The sequence below is a fragment of the Scylla paramamosain genome, chromosome 22 (genome assembly GCF_035594125.1).
Source record: "Scylla paramamosain isolate STU-SP2022 chromosome 22, ASM3559412v1, whole genome shotgun sequence".
NCBI lineage: Eukaryota > Metazoa > Arthropoda > Malacostraca > Decapoda > Portunidae > Scylla > Scylla paramamosain.
This window is the reverse complement of record NC_087172.1, coordinates 6,595,281-6,615,406: the sequence shown is the minus strand read 5'-3', so window position 1 is coordinate 6,615,406 and position 20,126 is coordinate 6,595,281. Positions and strand designations below refer to the sequence as shown.

Sequence of the window (20,126 nt, the reverse complement as noted above, 5' to 3'; positions counted from 1 at the left end):
CACTTAAGAAAAATTCTAAGATACGAAATGCTCAAAAAGTCGGAAGGTTGTCGAATGGTGAGATTATGTCTTGGTTTATTGAAATGAGCGTAACCCACATAACAGGAAGGCAATTCATTTATATCATGAGCTGCTCTCGTGTTTATGACTATATTCTGAAACATTTCTGGCTGCACCCCCATTACTCTCAAAAGGCTCTAGGTGAAGTGACACGTGCTTTTATTTATTTATTTATTTTTTTTTTTTTTTGTTTCTAGTGACGGATAACAAAATTTCTACATTACTGAAAGGAGAAACAGTCTTGAGAACCCGGTTAATCATCTCTGTGGCCTTTGAAAATAGCCATGGTGAGAGAGCAAAGCGTTTCTTAATACGAACCTTAAGTTATTGATGTATATATGATTTATGTCTCATGCATCTGCTTTATGGTTATGCTGAGTGATAATAACACAGTCACTCACGTCTTTTGCTTTTTGCATCAATCCTCCGTCTTAACTCGCTCAGTACTACAGGCAGCCTCCAAACTTTATAGCATCATCCATTACTCATAAAGAATATCGTATAATTGTTATGTTCACTAGTCGAGTAATAAGAAACACTCACGGCTCCTTTGTCTTGCATCATTTACCAGTCTTAACTCACTCAGTATAACAAGTAGCTTCCAAACTTCATACTGTCATCTATTAGTCATGAAACAATAACATGTGTTTGCATGCCCAGTGATCGAGTAACAGCGCATTCACTTCTTCTTTGTCCACCATCTTTCCTGAGTCTTAACTCAGTACTACAGGCAGCTTTCAAACTTCATGCTGTCATCAATTCGTCATGAAAGAATAGCATATAATCGTGTTCGATGAGTAACGAGACGGATCTGCCAAGCAGGAGAAAGAGAAGAAGACCTAAAAGAAGGATTATGGATGAAATGAAAGAGGACATGCATAGACCGTATTCTAAAACATTTCTGCGTCTCATCTGCACTACTTTCAAAAGGCTCTAGGCACGGACGGGTTCTTAAGTGTGTTTATACGATTCTGGTGACATGAACAAGATTTCACATTATGTAAAAGAGAAACACCCTTGGGAACACAGCTAATCATCTCTCTGACCTTTAAAATAGTCGTGGTGAGAGACCATAGTTTCTGAATACGGGTCTGAGAAAGGCGTTGAAGACCGAGCGCGTTAGAGCAAGTTGATCCGCTGTGGGGACACCTGACTGGAGCAGCCGAAGGAAGAGTAACTGCTAGGTGATTACTTAACTTGTAACCTTGGCTGTACAGTGTGTCTAGGGACACCGAGAGTAACGAATAGGAAGTATTAAGAAGAGCAGGCACTAAAAGATCTTTGCTGAAGAATATAAGGGGGAGGCAATTAAAATTCGTTGGTCATGTCTTAAAGAAAAAAAAATGCGGTTTGGAAAGAGAACGTTTGCTAGAAAGAGTAGATGGAAGAAGATTGATTGATTGATTGATATACATTGGCTTTGTAAAGATGTGCAGTTTTGGATCTTGCGTGAGCTGTACAGCCAGATCCAGTGTGCTGGAGCTCTTAAGAGATGTGATAGAGTTCGTAGTGATGCAGTGTCTGTCTAAGGAACATAAATTACATTCGTATTACCTTCCACAAACAATAGTTAGATACATTAACTATAATATGAGAAAGATAGGATCAAGTATTTGGGTGTTGTACTGGAAGAGCTCGGAGTGGAATGGACAGTGAAGGATCTGGTCAAACTTAGCACACGAAAGAGGGAGATGGAGATAGGAGGAGGTTAGAAAGAGAATGTTTGCTGGGAAGAGTGGATGGAAGAGCATGAGAAAGACAGGATCAGGTGTTTAGATGGACACTGGAACAGCTTGGATGGGGATGGATAGTGGAGGATCTGGTGAGGCTAGAAGACGAGAGGGAGATAGAGATGCATGGCCGCTAAAGTCACCAGACACTCAGGTACAGTAAAAGTGACGATATCTTATCACCGGGACTAGTGCAGGAATGTCTTATTTTTCTTCCTCATCCCTCCCAGCCACGCTTGATAACGGTAAATACAACTTCGTCGCCTCGCTCCTGCCAAGCCTTCATACTGAGTGTTTTTTGTGCACAGTGGAATCCTTGTTTTGCTCAAATGTTCGGGCAAAGTGTTGCTGTGTTTTGAAGTCTGGGGAAAAACAAATCGAAATTCCTGGTTTTGAGTTGTTACTTCAAATAGAGGATTACAGCTGCTACTGCTGCTGCTGCTGCTGCTGCTGCTGCTGCACTAGGGCAGAGCAGTACGCCATTCTTGAGGCTTTACATATTGTTGCTCCTCTTCATAAAGATGCATATTTCTTTGTTGATAGTGAGGCTGCCTTGCATGCACGCCAGTCTGCCTCTCCCACTGAGTGTAATGTAGTAAATAAGTGTGTTGATCTCACCCACACTCTGGAGGACACTGGAGCGACAGTCCACTTCACCTGGGTACCTTCTCATGTGGGCATCCAGGTTAATGACAAGGCAGACAGCCCTGCCCAGCGTGTCCCTTAGGACGACACAGTGGACCCTGGCTTAGAGTACACCATCACTTGTTTAAGAATAAAGTTAAGTACTATGTAAATAGTATTATAAGTGCTCAGTTGGCGAAATGGCTACCACAATGACAGTCCCAGCAGTCTCCACTGTGCGAGTGTCTCCCAGAGCAGTGATTACACTCATGGTAAACACATGTCTCACGACGTGGTGGCAATACGGCTCAGGCTGGATTGTAAGTATTTGTGGGAGGTTAGTAATGCCCCTGGGTATGTGCTGTACTGTATGTCCTGCAACAAGGGGCCACACATTGCATCACCATGTCATAGAGTGTTCACTCATTACTAAATTTAGGCCACAGGGCCAGCAGGACCTGCCTGCTCTTGTCTCTTGGTTTCTCAACTCTGCCACACTTACGGATAATCTTTGGAGAGAATATCCAAAGTTTGCCCCTAGGTGGTAAAGCAGTGTGCATGTGTCTTGCTCCGACTTTCATTTGCTAGTTCATCCGGCTGTGACATATGTATGTCTAATTTTTATTTCTATAACTTTTAAAAGTTTTGAAAGTGCAAATTTCTTCCTGCAAATAAAAGGTGTAACACGAATTTCTGTGCATATTACCAGAAGTGAAAGTGCAGATTATTCTAAATGGAAAATGGTCTATGCACATATGCATTTGGAAGCGTTGTTTAACTGTAATAGGAAATTCAAGTGTGACCTGGCGACAGACTACGGCCGGGCCGGGCGGGTACCCAGGGTATCCATGGTGGATGTTTGGACCTGAATGTCCATTGGTAAAATTGTGAATAATTCAGTCACCAGTTCCACAAGTTTTTGGGCTTTACATGTGATTTACCGATAAACAATACACAATGGATATGGATATAATAAACGACAAATAAAATAATAGGCTGCATGGCACCATGCCTGCTGAGTGCCCGAACAGGGAGTGGAAAGAAGCGAAGCTAGCAGCAAATCAGCCCATTCAATTTCCCAGTGTGAATGGAAATGTGTCAATCTGACTCAGTCAAATGACTCTGATGACTCAACTCGACTCGTTTGGTGTGCATGCGCCTCCACACCAAAAAAATGAATCTGGCTGCCTCATGATTCGACTCGACGCGACTCGACATGACTCAACTCGACTCGACTCCCTGGTGTTCCTGCAAAATTACTTAAAAAATCATGTTTCCTTGACTGTTGAGTCATGTCGAGTCAAGACTCTGTGACTCGACTTGACTCGACTCGACTCGACTCGTTTGGCGTGAAAAGACTTTTCCTTCGAGACAGTGACAGTGACTACGTTCAGACTCAATTGCATAACTTAGTGTAATGTGGAGTGTGTGGACATGGTGTTTCTCTGCAATGGTTACCCGCCCAGCCCAGCCTTTCAATCTGTCGCCTGGCCACACTTAAATTTCATACTACGGCTTAACAAGCAGTGGCAGAACTTTTGGGGGTGGCGGTAGGGTGCACGTGGCCCTCCCCCCACCTCCCTTTTTTGGCCTGTATCCCCCGGGTGTCTCAACATTTCAAGGCGGTGTGCTCTCTTTGAATAACTAGACAAATTGATAGCATACCCACAGGTAAAAAAAGAAAAATAATAATAATAATAATAATAATAATAATAATAATGTTGAAAAAAAAAACATACTCATGAATGGTCTGTAATAAAATGATGATGCAAAAAATGTTGGTAAGGTAACAGACATTTAACTAACACCTATTTGATATAAGATTAACGTAAACATAGCATGGTTGTTGTTTAATTATAATCCGAAGTCGAAACTATAGTCCGAACGTTTGTATTCTGTAGTGGAGTAATGATGTGTGAGCTCAAGGACTCTGTAGTATACAGAGTCCTTTGTGAGATGAAAAAAAAAAAAAAAATGATACGCGAAAAAAAAGTTCGACTCGAAAAAAAAAAAAAAAAAGTGCTACGCGTACGAGCACAACAGTTGTGGCAAGATTGTAAGTGTGATCTTGGTTGTCTTTCTTACACTGTAGTTCTTATTATGGTCATCAGTATGGTATTGTTTGGTATAACGGTTATAATATTACTAATGCTCTATGTTGTGACAGTGAGAAACTTGGTTGCTCCTTCCCAAGCTTTATTCAACTCAAACATAAGTAGTCCTGAAAGAAAATAGTAACTCATAAGACAATAGTATGAAAATAAAGCAGTAATATAGAACGCCACAGAACGCTTGACTTCTGATCTTTCTAAAATTTCTGATTGGGGCAGAGCAAACCTGATATTGTTCAATGCCTCAAAAACTCAATTCCTCCATCTATCAACTTGACACAACCTTCCAGACAACTATCCCCTCTTCTTCAATGACACTCAACTGTCCTGCTCTTCTACACTGAACATCCTCGGTCTGTCCTTTACTTATAATCTGAACTGGAAACTTCACATATCATCTCTAGCTAAAACAGCTTCTGTGAAGTTAGGCGCTCTGAGACGTCTCCGCCAGTTTTTCTCACCCCCCCAGCTGCTAACTCTGTACAAGGGCCTTATCCGTCCATGTATGGAGTATGCTTCACATGTCTGGGGGGGTTCCACTCATACTGCTCTTCTAGACGGTGGAATCAAAAGCTTTTCGTCTCATCAACTCCTGTCCTCTAACTGACTGTCTTCAGCCTCTCTCTCATCGCCGCAATGTTGCATATCTAGCTGTCTTCTACCGCTATTTTCATGCTAACTGCTCTTCTGATCTTGCTAACTGCATGCCTCCCCTCCTCCCGCGGCCTCGCTGCACAAGACTTTCTTCTTTCTCTCATCCCTATTCTGTCCACCTCTCTAACGCAAGAGTTAACCAGTATTCTCAATCATTCATCCCTTTCTCTGGTAAACTCTGGAACTCCCTGCCTGCTTCTGTATTTCCACCTTCCTATGACTTGAATTCCTTCAAGAGGGAGGTTTCAAGACACTTATCCATCAATTTTTGACTATCGCTTTGGACCCTTTTATGGGACTGGCATTTCAGTGAGCATTTTGTTTTTATTGGATTTTTGTTGCCCTTGGTCAGTGTCCCTCCTACATAAAAAAAAAAATCAATCATGACAATGATTTGTATTATGTTATATGTCTATAGACATATAACATAATACAGATAATAGACACAAAACGATATAAGGGCATGGTATATAATTCCTACACAAAGAGATAATGAAGGTAGCTTACATAGCATCTTGCCTCCACAGATCTGCCACCCAGGATGTAAGCAAAGTATGACAATGTACCCGACAAATGTACACATGACAAACCAGTATTATAACACTCGATTAGTTAGAAGCTCCTAATTTAGCGTCATGGTTATACTGAATCCCATGCACGTGTGTAACTAGTGGGTATTGGACCTGGTTAAGTGGGATTTTTGGTATGTTTAGGACAAGAATATAATTATGCTCTTAACGCTATGACAAGAATATTATGTCCGTGAGTGATAAAATGAGCGTACGACTCGCCAAAATGAGGATGTACTGTGGGTGGTAGGGTACTGTACGACTGTTAAAAAGAGGAGAGATGCTCCTGTTTCTTCACCACAATGGTAGATAATTCTCCCGTTGAATGTTGAATGCTAATAGATTTTGTGGATCATAGAGCTCCCGTTGTCATTAATTAAACAATAAAGGTTTGCTCTATCATAAATACATTTCTTTCTTTAATCCAAATAGTGATTATATTTTGTTTCTTTTGATATTCTGGCATTTCAAGCTAATTGTTGACTTACTTTGCAATTAATATTAGTTGCGAGGAATATCCGGCCGGATAATAAATACCGGATAACAGTCACTATCTGGCCGCCTATTCGGTGCACCCCTAATTGTTACACGCCTTGGGTTGTAATTAAGACTGTTTCAAAAATCTACTGAGATTATTAGTTTAACTTCCATTTTTTTTTTTTTTTTTCCATTTCAGTATGCAGAATCCTTGTTAATTAATCAATATCATAAAAAAACACTCTTGAAAATCCTCAGTAACCTCCACTACACAGAGGTTGTTAGTTGTCGAGGTGAGACACGAATCATTGACACATCGCATCGAATTCATGTTTTGCGCTAATGGGCGTAGTTCATTCCATTCACTGTTTTCTATGACGCTTTATCACCTTTTACGACAATGATACAATTTTATAAAGAACGCTGTTACTGGCACGCAGTCTCAAGTACTAGTTTTGAAATGGATGAACAATGCACCATTATGCACACTCTACTCAGAAATACTCGTACACGTACACCAAGAAGGCGCCAGTCATTTCAAGTGTCATGCTTTCCAGTCTTAACTTTCATACAATAAGCATGCATTTTCTTTTCTACAGTAAATTATGATGGCCTTTATTTACCAAAAATTACTTCAACACTCTGTGAAGCTTTTATTATATACGTAACACTAAATTCTCAACATGCTCAGCCGATGAAATTCTAGAAATACAGGACAGGGTAGCCCATAAGTTTGGACACGTCAGGTAATGAAAAAGAAATAAATAAAATAAATGAGTTAATAAAGTAAAATGGAAAAAATAAATAAATAAAAGTAAATTTGTTCCCCAGCGAGGCGGCCACTGATTAATAGCGAGCGTGTCCAGTACAAACGAATCAAAAGTCTCGCTGACGTGTTTCCACTGCACAACTGGGGCGTGATCACTGTTCCATGGAGCTGCTGAACACGCCCTTATTAAGCATCGCCTCAAAGAACTTAACATTATCACAAAGAAAAGGCTTTAATTTCTCTTTAGGATGCTTCGGAACAATCTGCTGTAATCATGCGCTCACACACTTGATTTGACTTCTGAAGAGAAATCTTGAAATAACGCAAGCAGTGGAGAAAGTTCCACTGCACTTCATTATTATTTTTTTACAGAAATCTTTATTAATTTTATCTTATTTTGCTAGTATGAAAACTGATAAACCTTGAATTCGTTTGTAGTAAAATATATACAATTAAAGTACATCTTATTTATCATCCACCGTTACTAATTGTAGGGAAAATCACACTTGTTTCCTCCAACAACTCATTTATTTTTCAGAGTAACAGCAACAAATGGAGGCGGGAGGCGGAGGTGGTAAGGTGATGAGTGCTCACGCCTGATCGCCGCCTTTCTCACCTGCTCCTCCCTCCTCACCTATGCAGCCCCTGCCGACCCGTAACAACCCCAAACCACTAGTGGCAATAAGGCAATTAATTATCAGTACCTCAACTACACCTCCCCCCTATACTAACGTATCTCACTGACCTTTGAAACATGAAAAAAAAAAAAATCAAAATAGAAAAATAGTCTCATTCACAGCAGAATCGAACAACAGGCCTTCTTTCCCGTCCGGACCTCGGCAGCGCTCTCTCCGCTTTGGCTGGGCTCGCTCTCCGTGGCTTCATCTCAACCCTGAGTGGGTTCAGTAGGGTGACGCAGTCCGATGACCCACTCTTCTGTTTCTCCTTCCTTTTTCTCGTTTGTTTACATCCATCTTTCGTTGTCATCCTGGGGCGAAGGTCACGCACGTGCCTCGGAACTCCATCAACTTCAGCCGCTTGTGACAGTATGCCAGTAACTCACACACCGTCGCCCACATTGTAACGGGTGTAATTTTCTTGTCTGTAGCTTCTTTATGATGGTCCATGGGTATGCGCCGGAAATATATTGGAGGAGACAGCCAGGCAACAGCCAGGTTTAACCCCTTCAGTGCGGCAATCATTTCTCTCATGTTAATGTGTGCGTTTTTATCTGGTCGAATGTAACAGGCGTCTTCTACGATGTCATCATCCACCGCAGCTTCACTCGTGTTGTCTGTTTGGTGGGCAGCGCGGCAGCTGTCGTGCTTCTATGCTGCACGGTCTTGCTGCGTCCCTAATCTTTAAAACTGGTTATTAAGGGTTCAAGGGAACACGTTTTTTTTTTTTTTTTTTTTTACTTAATTTGTAATATTTACATATATTTACATTCAGACGAGCATATACGACTTCTGACAACAACGAAAAACTACGAAAATTGTTTCATCTCTCTCCAAATACATTCCATTAAATATCCCGAACACTTAATACTACACTTCCGATTCAAATGACATCACATATTTAATACTCAATGATAATTCACATCCTATACAAACCTCGCAATTAATATTCAATAAAGAAGCACATCCCCACATCTACCTAATCCCTCTCTGTCAATATATAACACCAGCATTTTATTCTGACTGCATTACAGCTGTCTGGCTCTACTTACTGGTACTGTGACAGGCGGCTTGCCCATCTTGACCCTCTCTGGTCTGACAGCTCTGTCTATCTTGTCTCTCTGTCTGCTTCTGTCTATTCCCGTCTCCTACACCTCATAATATACGCGTGATATTAGAGCGACCTTTTGCCCCAACAAGGCTTCTGTTGCTCTAAGATTTATTTTCCAAAACTTTGATCATACGGTTTATTTTCCTATGACTTTCAATAAGATTCATTTTCGAGTAACTATATTTTCTCATACTTTGATCATACGGTTCATTTTCCTATACTTTCCGTAAGATCCATTTTCAAGTAACAATATTTATCTTCCCATACTTTGATCATACAGTTTATTTTCCCTTAACTTTCAATAAGGTTCATTCTCAAGTAACTTTGGTAATCATATCTTGTAATCAGGAACAAGGAGGCGGCGTTTCCCATGTTGTGCCGGCTGTCCGTGCTGTCCACGTCATTTGCTTCCGGTGATCTCTGCTTCCCACGTACACTAATTTAGTGATGGTCACCTGGGTATCTCTTCTTGTAATCTGTTATCTATCAGGGTGGTGATAGCTTCTTGGTACCTGCTTTCGTGTTTATCATCTTTTCCCCTCATTTATTCTCTCTTTCTTACTTCCTTCTTCATTTTTTTTTCATTCTTGTTTCATTCTTCTTACGTGTTTTTTTTTACGACACAGCTTCACCCGTGTTGTCTGTTTGGTGGGCAGCGCATAAATTAATCGCATTGTCTTCATCGATTGTAGGTCAGTTCACATTTGCAACGCATGAGAACTGCACAGCAACTGACAGGATATTACTTATTATATGTACAGTGACAATAAATAAAATATTACGTCACTACACGTTTCACACTCCGTTTGTCTGTGAACCACAGCAGCACTACGGAATATTCACGAGCCGTCAGTCCTTTTACGAATACAGTATGTAGTCACAGTCACACCAAATCCCCTTTTGTCAGGAATTATGAACACACTACATTGTCTTTACTTCACTGCTTGTATGGGACCAACGATCCTAACGGACATATGCTACGGCGTAACACTGCGTGTTCGTGTTCATAAACTGTCTCGTCGAACTTCATACATACGTACATACGGACAGTGGGTGTCTCAGTCTTCGCTCCTGTGGTGGTGAGACGGGTAGCCAACAGCTGGCACGACCCCGCTCGCCTGGGCTGACAGGATGGGGGACGACGCCACTTCACACACACACACCCGCATGGACGGGTACACACCCTGTAACGCAGATCTGAGTTAGGGGAGAGTCCCCTCTGCACTAGTTTATTAACGTTTACTTTGTCCTACCTTTCTTTCGATGCAACAAGGTACTCCCGTATCCGATGTTATACCAGCACAGACTGCTCTTTCCGTACGTAGAGACTCCCCCTGACGTGTCTCCGTCCTGCCTCCCGAAAGAGGGGGGAGGGGGAAGTCGTCGTCATTATAGGACCTCTAAAGCCTTTGCGCTTGACTGCGGCAGCCTGATGGCGCTGCTCGGTGTAACAGGTGTAATGAACCCCCAATGCTGCACACGGTACAGTTTATTCTGAGTCCGGTCAAGCCTGTAATCGTATAAATTGAACACTTAGAACTATAAGCATAGTGACTGGTCTTGCCGTCACGTTTGCATCAATAGTTACGGCTACGTGTTACAAATGTCATTACGCTGTATCGACAGCATACTTAATCTGTTGCACACTTACGTATTGGGGGCGACAGGTGTAAAACACACAGGTGTGTGGTGGCGGCGATCTCCCTACAGCCGTTAGAAATGTCGTGAGCAACAACACTCGACTACCACAAAATATATCAAATATACTGCTGCAATGCACTGCAATAGTTAAGAAAGCACAAGTTAAATGAAAAATTTCTTTCTATGTAAAAGAGTAGCATAAATGTTACTCTTTTACATGGAAAGAACATGGCAACACTAACTAATGTCTATCAGACATAGTGATGCATTGCAGGAGATAACACACCAAGCTAGTTACCCTATACAAAAGATTTGCATAAAGATCATTACTATCTTAGAGAAAGCATATAAAGCACAGGGCAGCAACAAGACACTTACTCTTATGTATTAAGAGGATGCATGTGTAGGACTAGACAATACCAAGATCCAGTACCATGCGCAGCAGGAGAAAACATGCCACATGGCAGCATCAATACACTTGTGCAAAGCAAGAGAAACCAAGGTCAGTCATTCAGTGCAGAGCATACCACAACACTCAAGCACATCAACAGTGACACACATACTGTAGCATGCAAGCAGATAAATAGACAAACAAACAAACCAAACAAAAACTTTTAGCATCAAATTGTATGGGCATTGCTGTGACCTCACTGAACGTTTCCCTTTGTGTCTCACAACACAAGGGAGCAGCCTGCCCTCTAAAGACAACTCTCTTCCTTCACACAAAACTACAAGCACCCAATTACACACACACACACACCCTTCACTCAAAATTCAAAATTATCGTGGCGACTCCTACATCAGCCTCGGAGTCCCAGTCTGCGGACGGGACCACAAATGCCTCCAGGTCGGACTGCTCTTCTTGTATCGACCCTAAATATCTTGACACCCCCCCCTCAGCTTTTTCTTCATTAACATCTTCATTAACATTAACATCTTTTGAGTTTTCCACCATCTGGCTACGACTACAGAGTCACTCTCAAACTAAATTTATCTGTGCTGTGTACCTCTCACCTAATTCCTCTGACTATAAGAAATTCTTTGACTACTTAACTTCCAAAGTGGAGCATATTCTGACTCTCTTCCCTATTGTGGAGATCTACATTCTTGGAGACTTCAGTGTTCAGCTTTGGCTTTCCTCTCCCTTCACTGACCATCCTGGATGAACTAGCCTTCAACTTTGCTATCCTCCACGACCTAGAGAAATTGGTGCAACACCCTACTCGTGTTCCTAACTGTCTTAGAGATATGTCCAACATTCTTGACCTTTTCCTAACATATAATCCTTCTACTTATGCTGTTACCCTCTCTTCTCCGTTGAGCTCCTCCGATCACAATCTCATATCTGTATCTTGTCCTATCGCTTCAATCCCTCCTCAGGATCCCCATAAGCGGAGGGGCCTCTGGCGTTTTGCCTCTGGTAGTTGGTGGGACCTGAGGAGATATTTTGCTGATTTTCCTTGGAATGACTACTGCTTCAGTGTCAGAGACACGTCTCTTTGTGCCGAGCGCATAACAGAGATGATACTGTCTGTCATGGAGGCGTACATTCCTCACTCTTTTTCTCGACCTAAACCTTCCAAACCTTGGTTTAACACAGCCTGTTAAAGAAGTGGCCCGCAAAAGGTACTTGAGCCTTCCATCACCAGAATCTCATGCACTATATTTCTGCCGGGAACCGTGCCAAGTCTGTTCTCCAACTAGCCAAAATCTCCTTCACTAATAGAAAGGGAGTTAGATCTTTCAAGATCTAACTCCCCTCGTGATTTCTGGAATCTAGCCAAAACATCTCCAATAACTTTGCTTCTTCTTCTTTCCCTTCTTTATTTCAGCCAGATGGCACCACTGCTATAACATTTATCTCTAAAGCTGAACTCTTTGCACAACCTTTTCTAAAAGTTCTACCTTGGACGATTCAGGATTTGTTCCTCCCTCTCCTCCACCATCTGATTACGTCATACTACCTATTAAAATTCTTCACAATGGTGTTTTCCATGCCCTAGCTAGCCTAAATGCTCAGAACGCTTATGGACCTGATGGGGTCCCTCCTACTCTTCTCCGAAACTGCACTCCGTGCTTGCACCTTGTCTCGTCAAACTCTTTCAACTGTCTGTCAACATCTACCTTTCCTTCTTGCTGGAAGTTTGCCTACATTCAGCCTGTTCTTAAAAAGGGTGACCATTTTTCTTCCTCAAACTACCGTCATATTGCTTTAATTTCCTGCCTATCTAAAGTTGTTCAATCTATCAACGGGAAGATTCTTAAACATCTATCACTTCACAACCTTCCATCTGATCGCTAGTATGGGTTCCGTCAAGGCCGCTCTACTGATGATCTTCTGGCTGAGTCTTGGTCATCCTGTTTTAGAGATTTTGGTGAAACTTTTGTTCTTACCTTAGACATATCAAAAGCTTTTGACAGAGTCTGGCACGAAGCTTTGATTTCCAAACTACCCTCTCATGGCTTCTATCCTTCTCTCTGTAACTTCATCTCAAGTTTCCTTTCTGGCAGTACTATTGCTGCTGTGGTAGACGGTCACTGTTCTTCTCCAAAATCTATCAACAGTGGTGTTCCTCAGGGTTCTGTCCTGTCACACACTCTCTTCCTATTATTCATCATTGATCTTCAAAACCAAACTTCTTGCCCTATCCACTCCTACACTGATGATACCACCCTGTACTTTTCTGCGTCTTTTCATAGACGTCCAACCCTTCAAGAAATAAACAGTTCACGCAGGGAAGCCACAGAACGCCTGAGTTTTAATGTTTAAAATTTCTGATTGGGGCAGAGCAAACTAGATGTTGTTCAATGCCTCAAAAACTCAATTTCTCCATTCATCAACTCGACACAATCTTTCAGACAACTATACCTTCTTCATTGCCATTCAACTGTCCCCCTCTTCTACGCTAAACATCCTCGATCTGTCCTTTTCTTACAATCTAAACTGGAAACTTCACATCTCATCTCTAGCTAAAACAGCTTCTATGAAGTTAGGTGTTCTGAGACGTCTCCGCCAGTTTTTCTCACCCTCCCCCAACCCCACCTGCTAACTCTGTACAAGGGCCTTATCCGTCTATGTTTGGAGTATGCTTCACATGTCTGGGAGGTGTTCCACTCATACTGCTCTTTTAGACAGGGTGGAATCAAAAGTTTTTCGTCTCATCAACTCCTCTCCTCTAACTGACTGTTTTCAGCCTCTTTCTCATCGCCGCAATATTGCATCTCTAGCTATCTTCTACCGCTATTTTCATGGTAACTGCTCTTATGATCTTGCTAACTGCATGGTTCCCCTCCTCCCGCGGCCTCGCTGCACAAGACTTTCTTCTTTCTCTCACCGCTATTCTGTCCACCTCTCTAATGCAAGAGTTAATTAATTATTCATCCCTTTCTCTGGTAAACTCTGGAACTCCCTGCCTGCTTCTGTACTTCCACCTTCCTGTGACTTGAACTCCTTCGAGAGGGAGGTTTCAAGACACTTCCCCTACAATTTTTGACTACCGCTTCGGACCCTATTTGGGGACCGGCATCTCAGTGAGCATTTTTATTTATTTTTTTTATTTTTTTTTTTGGGGGGGGAGTATTTTTGTTGCCCTTACCCGATGTCCCTCCTACATAAAAAAAAAAATAAATAAAAAATAAAAAATCAGGAAACAAAAGGAATGATGTGTCACCCCAAAAAAAATTAAGAGAAGAGACATTCATGGCACTGCAAATAATCTGCAGAATTACGTATATTATTTTATCTTTATAGAAATTCACACAAACTTCATGTTGTTCTGCAGCACATGCAACAAATGTTGGGACAAATATCAAATACTGGAAGAAGAGAGAGAGAGAGAGAGAGAGAGAGAGAGAGAGAGAGAGAGAGAGAGAGAGAGAATGAGTTCTTTTGTGTGTGTCTGCCAGTGACCTAGACAACTGCCAATGACTCTCTCTCTCTCTCTCTCTCTCTCTCTCTCTCTCTCTCTCTCTCTCTCTCTCTCTCTCTCTCTCTCTCTCTCTGTTAACTTATCTGAGAGAGAGAGAGAGAGAGAGAGAGAGAACGTCATCGGCAGTTGTCAAGGTCACTGGCTGACACAACTACCACTCTATTTGATGACCAATCTTTTTCTCTCTTTAAATCTAACTTTATCAAACTTGAATTAAAATTAAGATGGGAAACTCCTCTCTCTCTCTCTCTCTCTCTCTCTCTTTCTCTCTCTCTCTCTCTCTCTCTCTCTCTCTCTCTCTCTCTCTCTCTCTCTCTCTCTCTCTCTCTCTCTCTCTCTCTCTCTGTTAACTTATCTGAGAGAGAGAGAGAGAGAGAGAGAGAGAGAGAGAGAGAGAGAGAGAGAGAGAGAGAGTGAGTCATTGGCAGTTGTCTAGATCACTAGCTGACACACACAAGAACTCATTCTCTCTCTCTCTCTCTCTCTCTCTCTCTCTCTCTCTCTCTCTCTCTCTCTCTCTCTCTCTCTCTCTCTCTCTCTCTTCTTCCAGTATTTGACATTTGTCCCAACATTTGTTGCACACTTAAATATGTAAAAAAATACCTTTTTTTTTCTGAGGCTGAAACTGATTAATTGCATATACATAAATTTCAATGAAAAAATTATTTTGGTTCGCGAACAAATTTGTTTGCGAACCAAGACCCTCTCTCTCTCTCTCTCTCTCTCTCTCTCTCTCTCTCTCTCTCTCTCTCTCTCTCTCTCTCTCTCTCTCTCGCAACCAATCTGAGAAAGAGATAAAAACACTTAAATATGTAAAAATACCTTATTTCTGAGGCTGAAACGGATTAATTGTATTTACATAAATTTCAATTGAATTTTTTTTTTTTTTTTTTTGGGGGGGTGGGGTTCGCGAACAATTTGGTTTGCGAACCAAGGCCCGGAACAGATTAAGTTCGTGAACCGATGTTTTACTGTACCTCCATTGACAATGCTGTCACAACAAAATAGCGTAATAGTTTTTTTATTTCAATCTCACATCTTCCATCTTACACTTTTCCCACACTCACAACAACTGTCGTGTTCAAATAATTAAAAGCAATTATAAACCTTATGTACATTGTCATTATTCACACCACATCTTTTTCATACTAAAAACACATCTTGAAATACTTGTTCATATTGCTCATCACAGAAGTTAACATGCTGGACTCGTATGTGATTTTTTTTTTTTTTTTTTTTTTTTTGAGGGGGGATGAGAAAAGAAAACAAATTATTTTTTTCCATCTTAATTTTAATTCAAGCTTGATAAAGTTAGATTTAAAGAGAGAAAGAGATCGGTCATCAAATAGAGTGGTAGATGACTTGAATAGTGCATTGTCAATAGGAAGGTTTAAAAGAATAAACAAATTTATGGACGGGGATGACAGGTGGAAATAGGTAAGTATGTTTCATACAGGGACTGCCGCGTGTAGCTCTGACAGCTTCTTGCAGCTTCCATTATTTTCTTATGTTCTTAGGAAATGGTTATAAGTTAGATAATATTGAGATTTATGAGATTACCGACTGGCATCTACAAGAAAATATATACTGAAATGAAAGTTCATCATATAAACTTTAATAAGGTTTTGGATACCACTAATCAATATTTAGCATCTGTTGTTTATTAACTACTTAATCATGAATTTCATTTAACTACATTCAGCATAATTAAATCAAACAGTACCTATTATAACACATGCGTCAGTAAAGAAATGTTGTGTAATATGTACCTAAAGTTAGTTTATTTGCAGATATCTAATATACATCCTTAATTTAATAATGCATTTATCACGCACACCACGGTATTTTATTCATTTAGTAAAAGTTGTGGCTGACAGCGTCGACTCAGTAATTGCCTGCTTCAAGACCCTGTATTTTCTGCTAATGGCTGAAATATCTCTGAAAACACACACACACACACACACACACACAAACACACACACACACACACAAACAAACACACACACACACACACACACACACACACACACACACACACACATATATATATATATATATATATATATATATATATATATATATATATATATATATATATATATATATATATATATATATATATATATATATATACCTTCTGGCATATGTGAGGAATAAATGCAGCTGAACACCAGGAAATGCACGGCTTATCTTGCCGCACACACAGTAACAGAGACGAGAGCTATCACAGGCCGTGTCATGCGAAATCCTTGAGCTGCGAGAATACTGATAAGTTGGCCTTCTGCGCTTGCGCATCCCAAGGCGCAAATTATTTTCTATATGGAACATGCGAGGTTTTCATATTTGGTTAGGTCAAGTTAAGTTTGATTTGGTTTGGTTAGGTTAGGTTGGGCTTGGTTACGTTAGGTATGGTTTGGTTAGGTTAGGAACTCCATCTTGCACCCTGTGTGTTCTGTGGGCCGATATAGGTGCTAATGCAACTTATTTTTTTGCCTGTAAGATTATTTTGTAACAGCTTGAAGGCACCTTGTACTGGCATGAATCAAAACAGGTTTTAATGATCAAGGTATAGTCGCTATAATAAGACTATGGAGAGAGAAAAAAAAAAAAAAAAAACAGAGAAACCTTGGAGCTTACGAATCTCACAGACAGTGTGTTGTGATGCTGACGCGATGATACACATGCGCAGATGGCTGTCTCGCCAGTATTCTCGCAGCTCAAGGATTTCGCACGACACAGATAGGTGTACAGAGGCATGGGCAGCGTTTTGGTGGGCTCGGGTTTTATTTACATGTTTCGAGCTGAGAGTTGACGGTGCTGCCCTCCGCCGTTTATTTCCGAGAACTAACCAGGGATCTGTTGTCCCCACTGGGATAATAGTTTCTTCTCTTTAGCTCCCTTGGAACTCCCATCTCTCTGTAGTGATGGCAAGTGACCCGGCCGCTGCGATCGCCTCTCCGTTGTGTTCTCTACATCAAAGTCCCGGGCCAGATGGTTCGTTAGTCCACGGTTGTAACACGAAATCTTGCCTCTTCGTTGGCGTACTGTCGCGGCTGCGGGTCTCTCCCCACCTCAATGTGGAGTTTGGTAAACTAGTGTCACTAAGCGGCAGCACCAGTGTTACCGCCAAGCAGGTGAAAGAAGTTGTTGTGCAAGTGAGTTTGTCAATGGGGAAGGAAAGGACCTGGAGGTCAGGGCGAGGATCAGGACAAGGTCTAAGTCAGCGAATTCCTTGTACGGTCGGTGTTGAGGTAGTGTTGATGTAAGGAGATGAAGGATGCTTGTTATGACATGAGACTAAGATGAGGCCGGCCTTATCGCCGTCGCTAATGGATAACGATGGACAGGGTAGGAACCCAGGCAGTAACTGAGGACGATAGGGACACTTTGCTGAGGATACTCGTACAGGGAGGACGTGTGTTGGTGCAGAGACAGAAGTAGATAGACCTACAAAGAACACCTGTCGGAAAGGGCGTGCCCGTTACTTAACGATTACAGTAGACGTAACGTCAGCATTTACATCAGCACCACGTGATCAGGATAGCGCCTGCTATTGTGTTAGTTGGCGATATTTCTTCAAACGAACAACTGGGAAGTGTCCTGTACAAAATAAACAAAGGATAACTTCTGTAATGATTAATAGAGTTTATTCCTGCCTATCTTTACCTACCTGTGGGTACAGAGTCTACATACTGTAAATTACTTTCAACAAGCTCTAGTGGAAGTTATTTGAGTTTCCCCTGTATTTTCACGATGTTGGTTAAAATTTGACGAATATTCTGCATGATCAGGAGCAAATCGAAACACCCATGAGAACCTGAATAATCATATATGTGCCTTTGAAGAAGAAAAGTCCTAGTGAGAGAATAAACCGTTTGAGGATACGAACTCTTATCAGAACGCCTGCGTTTTGAAGCAGTGCTTGTGTACAAAACTCTCTCTCTCTCTCTCTCTCTCTCTCTCTCTCTCTCTCTCTCTCTCTCTCTTCTATAGTTAAATAAAACAGTTTGTGGCTAAAACGTAAAAATCTTCTATTGCAAAATCCATTTACGATCGTATTTTATCTCTTGTTCGAGTGTCACAGACAAAGATTACACCTGAAAACAATAATAATTTCCACTAACCAACTTGAGCTAACCTAATATTCAATAACCCTTAATATTCTCCAGAAAACCCATATCATTATCTAAATCGATCATAATTTGGCTAAAGCGAATCCTAAGTCACGTTCGGAACACGAACACATCCCGGGCCTCTGAGGTAAACAGTCCCGGCGTGAGGGAATCCAAGCACAATAAAAAGGATAAATAAACAGTATGTAGTGGGAGGATAGTGGGAGGTAAAGGGGTAGAGGGTAGAATAATTAAGTAGAAAGCAGTGTGACAGGTGGAGAAATGAAATTGATGTGTGTGTGTGTGTGTGTGTGCTGCACGTTTCCTCCCCTCTGCAGCTGTTCGCTTACATGCATATACTGGCAGGTGTGCTGCCATATGTGATTATGGGTTTGAGTGCATTTGTAAGTGTGTCACAGAGTTAGAGTCATTAGAGACTGAGACCGGGCATTCGAGGAGACGGGCCCAACCATCCTGGGACCACGACACCAGGACCACACGTCTCCACGAGTACCAACATTCCATACCCTCCATCAATCGTAAATACATGGTAACGCTAATATATGCCAATCTTTTCTAGTGATGATTCAAGTACAAATGACTAGATTGTGACTATTTAGAGAAGGTAAGGGGCACTAGTGAAGACGAGGGGCAACCGGCAGGTTGGGCCGCGTCTGGCAGGTCTTTGTCAGTTGTGTATTTTTTTTGCAGTGTTACTAGGTCAGGCGAGGTTAGGTTAGGGGCAACTCATACCTGTTAAGGCGCAGCCCACCTAGCTGGGGACCCCATGTCCCGGCTAGTGCCGGACAAGTTGTGTGTGTGTGTGTGTGTGTGTGTGTGGAAAATGAAATACTGCATCAATTTACATGACACTTCACTGGGAAATAACAATGATTCCTACTTACATGTGCAGAGATTTTCAGGACAAAATGTGAAAGGAAATAAATTTTCATGTACTTCATAATTTATTTAACTTCATCTGATCACTGCTCAAACATTTCTTGAGATAGAATCATTTGAAAGTTATCTGTGATAATGATTCATGAATATTGGTCAACAACTTTTTATTTATACTTTTGTTATGACTGTGATAAAGTAAAAACTTAATAATTTTGACGCTGCTTTAAAAAAAACTGAAATTCTATTGTTAAATGCCACTTGTTGTAAACTAAATGGCACGTAGGTAAACACATATTTCTTGGTAGAATATTCACAATTTTTGTGGTATGGAAATAACCTTAGCTTACTAATTTGAAGATTTTATTTCCCCATCAAAATATGATTTATTTTTTTCAAATTGTGGTGTAGTCATTGAAAAGATCAGCAATGAAATTAAAGTACAAAATTTGGCTAAATCTAAACTAATCAAATCTTGCCTAGACCTCAGATGAAAATGCTAGTGTTATTTCAGTATCCTTAATCTGACATACATCAATCATAAGTAGATGGTAATGCTAATATGTGAGTCTTTGTTGTCGCAGTGTTTTCAATGCAAGTGACTGTTGAGGGCAAGGTTAGTTAAGTGCCTCTTGTAACCTCAAGACCACATTTTTAAAGACTGTGATTTAATGCTGTTAAAGCATACTTATTTATTTGGACAAAAAAAGGACCATGTATGTATTTACTGGGATAATCTTGAAGAGCTAGGTTAGGTTAAGGGGA

At 41.1% G+C, this 20,126-nt stretch overlaps 1 protein-coding gene across 6 annotated transcripts in view; it reads left to right on the top strand.

Annotated features, from left to right (window-relative positions):
• The window catches only part of LOC135111487 (uncharacterized), a 64,893-nt gene that overhangs the window by 18,257 nt on the left and 26,510 nt on the right, over positions 1-20,126 (top strand). The window contains exon 1 of one of the 6 annotated variants that reach the window (XM_064024812.1): positions 18,485-18,612. The exons of 2 other annotated variants lie outside the window; for them this stretch is intronic. The gene's annotated coding sequence lies outside the window, so the exon portion shown is untranslated. Of the gene's footprint in view, positions 1-18,484; positions 18,667-18,758; positions 19,015-20,126 lie in introns of those variants that run through there. 3 more of the 6 variants (XM_064024808.1, XM_064024811.1, XM_064024809.1) reach the window with 3 other exon arrangements.